Source organism: Coenobita brevimanus, chromosome 18 (assembly GCF_032717465.1).
Source record: "Coenobita brevimanus isolate Jiangsu-jjx chromosome 18, ASM3271746v2, whole genome shotgun sequence".
In the NCBI taxonomy this organism is placed as follows: domain Eukaryota; kingdom Metazoa; phylum Arthropoda; class Malacostraca; order Decapoda; family Coenobitidae; genus Coenobita; species Coenobita brevimanus.
Genome location: NC_136971.1, coordinates 28,675,292 through 28,688,187, shown reverse-complemented (window position 1 = coordinate 28,688,187; position 12,896 = coordinate 28,675,292).

The following is a 12,896-nucleotide window of genomic DNA, read 5'->3' as shown; positions in this document are numbered from 1 at the left end:
GCCAGGATTCAGGCAGACCACGAGTATCGCATGAAACAAGGTGGAACTGGATCATCTAGCTCTGATGATTTTGATGTGGCTAAAAATGTTAAACTTGTCCCTCCTTTTAATGAATCTGATTTAACAAAGTATTTTCAGTTGTTTGAGAGGGTAGCTACAGGTTTTAATTGGCCTAAGGAGTATTGGCCAGTACTCCTTCAAACTGTTCTCACCGGTAAAGCTCAAGTAACTTATGCATCTTTGCCTCAGGATCAGTCTGATAATTATGATGTAGTTAAGAGCTTGATTCTTAAGGCCTATGAGCTTGTTCCTGAAGCCTATAGAGTAAAATTTAGGACAACTTACAAGCAAGATAAGCAATCTCATGTTGAGTATGCAAAAATCAAAGAAGATTTGTTAGAGCAGTGGTTAAATTCTAAGAATGTGGAATCTGATTTTGACAAATTTAAGCAGATGATTTTGCTGGAGGACTTCAAGAGGTGTATTTATAAAGATGTAAGCCTATATCTTGATGAGAAAAGGATAGATAATTTGTCTGATGCTGCAGTTTTAGCTGATGAGTATGTTCTCACTCACAAGAGATATTCTAGAGAAAAAGGGAAAGCTGAGAGTAAGTACGTTGCCTCTACTCAGAGTACAGGTAACAGGAAAGAGAATAAGGATGATGTTTCTCAGGAAGTAAATACCAGCTTCACCTCTAGATTTCAGAAAAGTAAATGTACTTATTGTAGTAAGCTTGGTCATACTACGGAGAGATGTTTCAGGAGACAGCGTGATGGGAACACAAAGGAGTCTTTAAATATTCAGTCAATTGGTCTAGTGTCCACCCTTGAGAGTTCCCAGATTTCTTTAACTGAGTTAACTGAACCTGCTTTGAGGGGTAATTTAAATTCTCATGATGGAGCTCCTCTTTTGAGCAGTAGCGTGGGTGACACTCTCAAGAGTTCATGTGCTAATTTCCTGTCTGAAGGTTTTGTCAGTCCTCTGGACAGTAATGACAGGAAATCAGTTCAAATATATCGTGATACAGGTGCTTGCCAATCCCTTATGCTGACCAGTGTTCTAGGCTCTAATGTTAATTCCTCTGATGAAACTGTAATCTTACAAGGTGTAGGGAATAATTACTTCTCTGTCCCTCTGTGCAGAGTGAATTTAGAGTCTGGTTTTGTTAATGGTTCCGTTATGGTTGGGTTGGTTGAGACACTCCCAATGTCAGGTGTAACTTTCTTACTTGGAAATGATATTGGTGGAAGTCAAGTGTGTCCAGCTCCTCAGTTGTGTAGTGAACCAGTGGCTGCGTCCCAGGATTGTGATGTCCCTGATGTGTTCCCTGCATGTGCTGTCACTAGGGCTAAGTCTAAAGTTACTGGTGATTTAGAGGATAATGATGATGATGATGTTATCCTAGCAGACACTTTTCTTGCTAATTTGGACCACTCACCAGATGAGGCAGTACCCCGTAGTGTTGATAATTTGTCTCGTCAAGAGTTGGTTGAGTTGCAGGTTGCTGACCCTGAGTTGAAAGGTCTAGCTAACTCTGCTTACAGTGAAGAAGAGTCAGCCGCTGCTTCTACTTGTTATTATATAAAGTCAGGAGTGCTTATGAGGAAGTGGAGACCCCCAACAGCATCAGCCGACTGTGAATGGGAGGTTGTACATCAAGTTGTCATCCCTCGTGTTTGTAGGCAGGATATCATTAGAGTGGCTCATGATTCCAGTTTGGCAGGACACCTTGGAGTGAGGAAGACTGTGGCACGCATTTTGAAACACTTCTACTGGCCAGGTATCTTGAGGGATGTTTCCTGGTATTGTAAGTCTTGTCACACCTGTCAAGTTGTGGGGAAGTGTAATCAGACCGAAAAGGTTGCACCTCTAGTTCCCATTCCTCCTTTTGAGGCGCCTTTCACCCGTGTGTTGGTGGATATTGTGGGCCCTCTTCCTAAGACTTCTTCAGGATTTTCTTATGTGTTGACCATGATTGATATGGCTACTCGTTATCCTGAAGCCATTCCACTTAGAAACATCTCAGCAAAGAACGTAGTTAAGGAAATGCTAGGGTTCTTCACAAAGTTTGGTCTGCCCAAGGAGGTACAGTCCGACCGAGGAAGTAATTTCATGTCAAATGTTTTCAAGCAGTCTCTGAAAGAGTTGGGCATCACCCAGATCACGTCTTCAGCTTACCATCCCCAGACTCAAGGAGCGTTGGAGAGATATCATCAAACACTCAAATCGATGCTCAAGAAATACTGTTTGGAACATCAGAAAGACTGGGATAAAGGTCTTCCATTCGTTGTGTTTGCTGCAAGAGAATCTCCAAATGAATCACTGGGCTTCTCACCTTTTGAACTACTGTTTGGCCATGAAGTAAGAGGACCCCTTAAGCTACTCAAGGAATGCTGGCTATCGGAGGAAGATGACGTCAACCTGCTGGAGTATGTGATGAAGTTCAAAGAACGGCTGTCCACTGCTTTACAGCTGGCGAGAGAGAATTTAGGAGCTGCTCAGGAGAAGATGAAGACTTGGTATGATAAGAAGTCCAGGTTACGCCACTTTCAGCCAGGAGATCAGGTTTTGATTCTACTACCAGTTCATGGGCAACCTCTTCAAGCCAAGTTTAGTGGTCCTTATTTCGTGGAGAAGAAACTCAGTGATGTCAACTATGTCATCGCCACACCAGATCGTAGAAAGAACAAGCAACTTTGTCACATCAACATGCTAAAGTTATATCACAGGCAGGACGAAAATAATCCAGTCTGCACTGTAGCTGTTCCACCCGAGTCTGCAAGTGAAGCTCTCCCATGCAGTATGAGCCTGAGTGATAGTTTGGGGAAGAATCCTGATATCATGAATGATCTCCAGACTAAGCTTTCTCATCTACCTCCCAAGGAAAGGCAGGAGTTTTCGGCATTACTGCAGGAGTACCCGCAAGTGTTCCGTGCTACTCCAGGAAGAACCACTGTGTTGATGCATGATGTCGATGTTGGAGATGCAAAGCCAATTAAATTGCCTCCTTACCGTGTGAACCCAGTGAAAGTTCCTCTCATCCAGAAGGAGCTTGGCTACCTGTTGGACCACAAGATGATTGAGCCCTGTCAGAGCGAGTGGAGTTCTCCTGTCACTCTAGTCCCTAAGCCAGGTGGGTCACAGAGGCTTTGCATCGACTACAGACGTGTTAATCAGATAACCAAAACAGACACTTACCCTCTCCCTCGCTTGGATGATTGCATAGACGAGATCGGAAAGGCCAGGTACATAAGTAAGTTTGATTTGTTAAAGGGATACTGGCAAGTACCTATGACTGAACGTGCTAGGGAGATCTCATGTTTTGTAAAATTAGGAAAGACTTTTGCATGTTCTGTAATGCCGTATACAGATTGTTTTAGAGTAATAAGAAATTTCCTTTGTAAATTTCTTTTTTCTTTGTGGGGAGGTGTTACATAGCCTATGATTTCATCATCCTTTGTGTAATTTTAACGCACAGTATGCTGCATGTTTGATCACGAGCGTGTTCTGCCTCAGTTCCCCCCTTCTACCGTTATAGTAGAGTAAGTCGTCATTTCTGTTGTCAGTGCGGGATTTTCATCTCTTTGTCCCCATGGCTTCATTTGCACGTCCTTCTAACAAGTTGTATCAAGCTCTGCTGGCCCCTATATAATGAGCTCAGTCTCTGCATCATTGCCACTTAGATCTGCTCCTCATTTTGTTCACATCTCTGTCCTCCCCTGTACAGATATTATTATTGTGAGTGCTCAAGAAATCTCCAAACGTCTAGCAGCTGTGTGTAATTTGAGTATAACTGTTGTATTTTTTCTTGTACTGTGTAGCATAAGGTTAATTCTTAGGCCTAGTGAGGTTTTTTGATTGATGTTGGGTTTTATGTCAGTCATTTTTGATAATAGTTTGTATCTGTAATAATTTATCTGGCATTCACTGAGTATTATCTGGTATCTCATTTTATCAGGGCTGACTTAGATAAATTTACTCTTGCTAATTTCGTGTTAATAGAGGCTATTGCAGTTAACCATATATTTAACCTGTTTATTTGCCATTACATTATCCTTATGAGTCCTGAATGTTTTGTTGTTAGTTTGAGTATTAAACTTTAACTTGTAATTTTACCTAACTCTTTTGTTTTGAACCTGGAACTTTACGGGACAATAGTGACTCTTAGCACTCTCACTTAAAGTGTACGTTATCTTTCTCTGTTCCGTAACAATATGTATATATACCAAACTGAATTAATAAGTGATTGATAGGTAAAATTATAGAAAAAATTATAGGTAAATTTATATGGTATGTAAAATTATAGGCAAAATCATTAGGACAGTTGTAGGTAACATTATAGGCAAAATTATGGGTAAGCTTATCAGTAAATTTAAATGTATAAATATAGGAAGAATCATAAGTAAAACTGTAGGTAATATTATACGTAAGATTAGAGGAAAAATTACCGGTAATATTATAGGTAAATTACAAGTAAATTTATAGGTAAAATTTATATCTGCAGAAGCCATAGAGGAAAGTAACTTATATTTTATATATGTTCAAAACGTTTGCTAAAATGATCAAATCCCTAGTTGCTAAAATTTTTATGAATATAAATAATTCTATCTATCTGTCTGTCTATCTATTGCCAGACGCCTTAATCCCATAAGGGGTGACCACAAACAAATCGCCTCCATGTCGCCCTGTCCTCCGCCATTTCATTGCCCTGCTCCCAGCTCACACCCCCCTCTCTCATATACATCTCCACTCCATCCCTCCATCTCATCCTTGGCTTCCCCCTCCCTCTCCCCCCCACCACCTCACTCACATACACTCCTCGTCAGTCTCTCACTCTCCATCCTCTCCAAAAGGTGACGACTAAAGATCTATAAATAAATAAAACATAGATAAATGAATTAATAAATTATTGATACATCAAGAAGGGACATTCTGAGAGTACAACACCCATACCTGCTATATAACTTTGTCCCTTATCTTAGATCTTGAACTGATTGATCTCAAAATCATATTACTCCATTCTTGCCTGACCTCTAAACCTTCCACAAATTTTTATTCAGATTAGATAAAAAGTGTCTGAGTTACCTTTGCCCAGTGACCCTGACCTTTGACCTTTCCCAGTGACCTTGACCTTTGACCCTGCTCAGTAACCTTGATCTTATACTTTTCCCTGTGACTTTGACCTTTGGGTAATTGTTGTTCAAACCGCATCTCTTTATCCTTATTATTACTACAACCCTTCTGCAAAGTTTGGCTTAAATCTGATACAAAGTATTAAAGTTAACCTTGATATGTGACTTTGAGCTTTAACCTTGATTTTTGACCTTGATGTGTGGCCTTGACCTTTGACCTTGATGTGTGGCCTTGACCTTTGACCCTGATGTATGGCCTTTACGTTTAACTTTGATATGTGTCCTTGACCTTTGACCTTGATATGTGACCTTGACCTTTGACCTTGATCTGCGACCATGACCTATGACCTTGATATTCAACCTTGACCTTTGACCCATTCTTAAAAAAAGAAAAGTCATCACCCTGAGTAATCTTCAACTCATACAGCACGTTTGACACCAATAATATCAAAACCGTTTTAGTTATATTCTTCACATACAGACAAACGGGTTGAATTTTGACCTTTGCCTTGTGACCTTGACCTTCGACAGATACTTCTGTTTTTTTTTTTTTTTAATACCTATTTGACCTTTAATATTTCCACTACCTTTGCTTTTAATAAGACCATCACTGGCTTTATTCAGCGGCCTTAAACTCTGACCTCGCCCTGTAAACTTAACTTCTAACTGAGAAATTAGCCTCGTTCTTGCATGACCCATAACATTTCCACCAAGTTGGGTTTAGCTACGATCAAAGCTGTCTGAACAAACATTGTCTTGTGACCTTGTTATTTGACATTTCCCCTGCGAATTGACCCTTGGCTGATCTATCTCAAACTCCTATCCTTTTATTTTTGCCTTACCTTCAACCTTTCCCCCAAGTTGGGTCTAAATCGGACAAAGCCTGTTTAAGCTGACCCTTCCACGTGACCATCAGAGAGAGAGAGAGAGAGAGAGAGAGAGAGAGAGAGAGAGAGAGAGAGAGAGAGAGAGTCATTGAATAAGGGAAGGTAAATTGATAAAACAATAATCCTTTGATGGGGGTCAGTTAACAAGGTGTGTGTGTGTGTGTGTGTGTGTGTGTGTGTGTGTGTGTGTGTGTGTGTGTGTGCGTGTGTGTGTGCGTGCGTGTGTGTGTGTGTGTGTGTGTGTGTGTGTGTGTGTGTGTGTGTGTGTGTGTGTGTGTAACCAAAACGTCACAATAAATTCATGCAATAATCTTTGCGTCCTTATACTTCTCTCTCATCTGCAGTATGTATGTATTTATTTATTAATGAATATATGCATGAATCTGTATATATGCAACTCTCTCTCTCTCTCTCTCTCTCTCTCTCATACTTCCAAAATACGTTGCCCAGTATGTGATATGAGAGAGAGAAAGGACAGGAAATAATGATAATTTTAACCCATTAGATTTGGGTAGGTGGGAAGGAAGTGGAATTAAGGACCATATACTCGTCGGGTAAGGAAGCTCCCTGGCATCTCTTCCTTAGTGACATTTTTGGATATAGCTGACTAATGTCCTTTTGTACGTTATCTATACAGGGTATGGCAACACTAGAATTATTTAAGCAACACGGTGAGCGACAGTAAAGTGAAATAAGCAAAATAAATCGCTTAGGCAAGTGTGTCAGGGAGCTTCCTTAACCGACCAGAATACAGACTCACGTTTCCCTCCATCACTGTCTTCATTTTTACTGAGAGTGTATTAGTCCAAAGGCGATGGTAATAAAAATATTTCATTCTCCCGCGCCTCTCACTCAACTCTGAACGGACGCTTGAAGAGCACTGCAGTGCTTTTCCAGTGTGTGTGTGTGTGTGTGTGTGTGTGTGTGTGTGTGTGTGTGTGTGTGTGTGTGTGTGTGTGTGTGCAACAGAAATGAAAATATAGAAATGGTTTAATATAGAATATAAAAAATCAAAAGAAAAGAAAAAACAAGAGATATGGAACAGATACGGAAGACACAATAGTGAGAGAGCATATAACAACTATAAACAGGCAAGAAACATCCGAAGCAAAACCAAAGTTAAAGATAAAATACAGTCCATTACGGATGAGGGGATCATCTATACACAAGAGAAAGATACTTGTGAAGCATTAAATAAAACCTTCCAGTAAGTTTTTTACTAAAGAAAGTAGTTTTGAGACAGATGACACAGAACATGCATGTCCACGTGTATTACAAGATGTACAAATATCAGAAAAAGAAGTACAGGAAGAGTTACGTTAACTGGACAAAGGAAAAGCAAATGGTCCTGACGAAATTTCAGGTTGGGTGCTACATGAATGTGCACAAGAGTTAAGCAGACCATTGTATTTAATATTCAAGGAATCCTTAGGTCAAGGTAACCTACCTGATATTTGGAAGAAAGCAAACATTGTTCCCCTATTCAAGAAAAGGAATAGATAGAATCCACTCAACTGCCGACTAGTATAACTGACCAGAGCTCTAAGTAAGATACTAGAAAAGCTGATAAGAAAAGTTTGGGTAGACATCTAGAACACACTATGATAACAGAGGGGAAATTCGATTTTAGAAAGGGAAAGTCATGTGTTACTAATCTATTTAACTGCTATGATGGAGTTACAGAAACATCACAGAAAAGAGAATGATGGGTGGACAGTATCTATCTAGATTTTAAGAATGCATTTGACAGAGATGAAAGGAGCACCTTGAGAATTTGTTGCATATAGAGAGTGAGAGCAGTGCGAGTAAAAGTGGTTGGAAAATGGCTGGGAGAAGTAGAGATGAGAGGAGGGAGGAAGAGATCAGTAGCGCAGACGTAGTTGAAGCAATGAAGAAGATCAAGATGGGAAAGGCCCCAAGAATTGATGGCGTGTGTGGTGAAATGCTGAAGTATGGGGGTGAGATTGTTGTGGAGTGGATATGAAAATTGTGTAGATTGGCTTGGGAAGAGGGAAGGGTTCCAGAGGACTGGAAATCAGGTATAATTGTTTCTTTATACTAAGAAAAGGGGAGAGAGAAGTATGTGGTAACCAAAGGGGTATTTGCCTTCTTAGTGTGACTGGAAAAATATAGGGAAGAATGCTTATTGATAGGGTTAAGCTTATAACAGAGGAGCTAGCTGGAGAAGAACAAAGGGGATTTAGGAAGGGAAAAGGGTGTTTAGATCAGATATTTGTTCTAAGATGTTTAGTGGACAAGTATCTAGAGAAGGGAAAGAAAGTGTATGCTGCCATCATTGACTTGGAGAAAGCATATGACAGAGTAGATAGGCAAGGTATAAGGAAGGTTTTTAGAATATAAAGAGTGGATGGGAAATTGTTGAGTGCTGTTAAGAGTATGTACGAAGGAGGTAGGGCTACGGTGAGGGTGGATGGTGAGCTGAGTGAGTTCTTTGATCTAAAGCTGGGGCTGAAACAGGGATGTGTGATGTCTCCATGACTGTTTAATATATTCATGGATGAGGTTGTGAAGAAGGTGCAAGGTAGGGCAATGGATGTGGGGGTGGCACTAATGAATGAGGGTTGAGGTGTTGAAGATTCCTGTGTTGCTGTTTGCTGATGACACAGTATTGTTCAGTGATGATGAATGGGAGTCGCAAGGTTCGGTGAATGAATTCGGGACACTGTGCAAAAAGAGGAATCTGCAAGTTATTGTAAACAAAAGTAAAGTTATTGTGTTTGAGAGGAATGAAGTCATAGAATGCACAGTGAAGTTAGATTGTGAGGATATGGAGAGTGTGAGTGTTTTCAAGTTTTTGGGTAGTGTGATGAGTAAGGATGGAAGTTTTGGGGATGAAGTACTTGAAAGGGTACAGCAAGGAAGGAAGGTTGATGGTTCACTGAAAGAGGTGATGAGAAATAGGGAGGTGAGTATGAAAGTTAAGAAGTCACTGCATGATAGTATTGTGACCCCTACCCTGACGTATGGAAGCAAGGCGTGGACGCTGCTTGAGGGGAACAAATCAAGAGTGAGAGCAGTGGAAATGAGTTACCTGAGAAGAGCATGTGCAGTGACATGGAGGGACAGGTTGATGAATGAAGATGTGAAAGAATGTTGTGTGGTGGATGTGGATTTGATGGAGAGAATTAGGAGAAGTACACTGAGGTTGTTTGGACATGTGGAGAGAATGGAGAATGAAAGACTGACTAAAAGGGTGTATGTAGGTGAAGTGGAGGGAGGGAGAGGGAGGGGGAGACCGAGGACGAGATGGAGGGATGGAGTTGAGAGGTATATGACAGAGGGGGGAGTGAGTTGTAGGGAGGGTAGTCAAATGGTGGGTGACAGAGTGACTTGGAGGCGTTTTGTCTGTGGCCACCCCTTGCAGGATTAGGGCGTCGGGCTATAGATAGATATATAGATAGATCTGACGGAGTACCGCACCAAAGAGTTTTATGGAAACTACCATCAAGGAGGCAATCTGTACTGTTGGATGCAGGATTTTCTCAGAAAAGGGAAATGAGAACAGTAGTGAGGGGAAAATACTCATCATGCTGGGAATTGACTAGCGGAGTTCCACAGGGCTCAGTGCTGGCACCAATTATGTTTTTAGTATGTATAAATAACATAGTAACACTGGAAATGGAAGCTATCTAAATATGTCTGCAAATAATGCAAAAATACAAAGGAAAATTACTAAAGCAGATTCTTGCAAGGAGCTGCAAGAGGAATTAACTAATATCCATGAATGAGCAATAAATGGCAAATGGAATTTAATGTGGACAATTGTCATGTAATTAAGTTTGGTAAAAGTGAGAAAAGACCAGATTGGGATTATAAGTTAGGAAAATCAATCCTACACATATGAGAAAGGGACAGGACCTAGGAGTGATTATTAATAACAGATTATCTCCAGATGACCACACAAGTGAGAAGGTACGTAATATGTATACTTTGCTTGCTAATATGAGAATAGCATCCACATTGTTACGGAACAGAGAAAGATAATGTACACTTTAAGTGAGAATACTAAAAATCACTACTGTCCCGTAAAGTTCCAGGTTCAAAACAAAAGAGTTAGGTAAAATTACAAGTTAAAGTTTAATGCTCAAACTAACAACAAAACATTCAGGACTCATGAGGATAATGTAATGGCAAAAAACAGGTTAAATATATGGTTAACTGCAATAGCCTCTATTAACACAAAATTAGCATGAGTAAATTTATCTAAGTCAGCCCTGTTAAAATGACATACCAGATAATACTCAGTGAATGCCAGATATATTATTACAGATACAAAATATTATTTAAAATGACTGATATAAAACCCCACATTAATCACAAAGACCTCACTAGGTCTAAGAATCAACCCTATGCTACACAGTACAAGAAAAAATACAACAGTTATACTCAAATTACACACAGCTGCTAGATGTTTGGAGATTTCTTGAGCACTTACAATAATAATATCTGTACAGGGGAGGACAGAGATGTGAACAAAATGAGGAGCAGATCTAAGTGGCAATGATGCAGAGACTGAGCTCATTATATAGGGGCCGGCAGAGCTTGATACAACTTGTAAGAAGGACGCGCAAATGAAGTCATGGGGACAAAGAGCTGAAAATCCTGCTCTGAACTCCAGAAATGACGACTTACTCTACTATAACGGTAGAAGAGGGGAACTGAGGCAGAACACGCTCGTGACCAAACATGCAGCATACTGTGCATTAAAATTACACAAAGGATGATGAAATCATAGGCTATGTAACACCTCCCCACAAAGAAAAAAGAAATTTACAAAGGAAATTTCTTATTACTCTAAAACAATATGTACATGGCATTACAGAACATGCAAATGTCTTTCCTAATGTTACAAAACATGAGATCTCCCTAGCATGTTCAGTCATAGGTACTTGCCAGTATCCTTTTAACAAATCAAACTTACTTATGTACCTAGCCTTTCCGATCTTGTCTATGCAATCTTCCACGCGAGGGAGAGGGTAAGTGTCTGTTTTGGTTATCTGATTAACACGTCTGTAGTCAATGCAAAGCCGCTGTGACCCACCTGGCTTAGGGACCAAAGTGACAGGAGAACTCCACCCGCTCTGACAGGGCTCAATCATCTTGTGGTCCAACAGGTAGCCAAGCTCCTTCTGGATGAGAGGAACTTTCACTGGGTTCACACGGTAAGGAGGCAATTTAATTGGCTTTGCATCTCCAACATCGACATCATGCATCAACACAGTGGTTCTTCCTGGAGTAGCACGGAACACTTGAGGGTACTCCAGCAGTAATGCCAAAAACTCCTGCCTTTCCTTGGGAGGTAGATGAGAAAGCTTAGTCTGGAGATCATTCATGATATCAGGATTCTTCCCCAAACTATCACTCAGGCTCATACTGCATGGGAGAGCTTCACTTGCAGACTCGGGTGGAACAGCTACAGTGCAGACTGGATTATTTTCGTCCCGCCTGTGATATAACTTTAGCATGTTGATGTGACATAGTTGCTTGCTCTTTCTACGATCTGGTGTGGCGATGATGTAGTTGACATCACTGAGTTTCTTCTCCACGAAATAAGGACCACTAAACTTGGCTTGAAGAGGTTGCCCATGAACTGGTAGCAGAATCAAAACTTGATCTCCTGGCTGAAAGTGGCGTAACCTGGACTTCTTATCATACCAAGTCTTCATCTTCTCCTGAGCAGCTCCTAAATTCTCTCTCGCCAGCTGTAAAGCAGTGGACAGCCGTTCTTTGAACTTCATCACATACTCCAGCAGGTTGACGTCATCTTCCTCCGATAGCCAGCATTCCTTGAGTAGCTTAAGGGGTCCTCTTACTTCATGGCCAAACAGTAGTTCAAAAGGTGAGAAGCCCAGTGATTCATTTGGAGATTCTCTTGCAGCAAACACAACGAATGGAAGACCTTTATCCCAGTCTTTCTGATGTTCCAAACAGTATTTCTTGAGCATCGATTTGAGTGTTTGATGATATCTCTCCAACGCTCCTTGAGTCTGGGGATGGTAAGCTGAAGACGTGATCTGGGTGATGCCCAACTCTTTCAGAGACTGCTTGAAAACATTTGACATGAAATTACTTCCTCGGTCGGACTGTACCTCCTTGGGCAGACCAAACTTTGTGAAGAACCCTAGCATTTCCTTAACTACGTTCTTTGCTGAGATGTTTCTAAGTGGAATGGCTTCAGGATAACGAGTAGCCATATCAATCATGGTCAACACATAAGAAAATCCTGAAGAAGTCTTAGGAAGAGGGCCCACAATATCCACCAACACACGGGTGAAAGGCGCCTCAAAAGGAGGAATGGGAACTAGAGGTGCAACCTTTTCGGTCTGATTACACTTCCCCACAACTTGACAGGTGTGACAAGACTTACAATACCAGGAAACATCCCTCAAGATACCTGGCCAGTAGAAGTGTTTCAAAATGCGTGCCACAGTCTTCCTCACTCCAAGGTGTCCTGCCAAACTGGAATCATGAGCCACTCTAATGATATCCTGCCTACAAACACGAGGGATGACAACTTGACGTACAACCTCCCATTCACAGTCGGCTGATGCTGTTGGGGGTCTCCACTTCCTCATAAGCACTCCTGACTTTATATAATAACAAGTAGAAGCACCGGCTGACTCTTCTTCACTGTAAGCAGAGTTAGCTAGACCTTTCAACTCAGGGTCAGCAACCTGCAACTCAACCAACTCTTGACGAGACAAATTATCAACACTACGGGGTACTGCCTCATCTGGTGAGTGGTCCAAATTAGCAAGAAAAGTGTCTGCTAGGATAACATCATCATCATCATTATCCTCTAAATCACCAGTAACTTTAGACTTAGCCCTAGTGACAGCACATGCAGGGAACA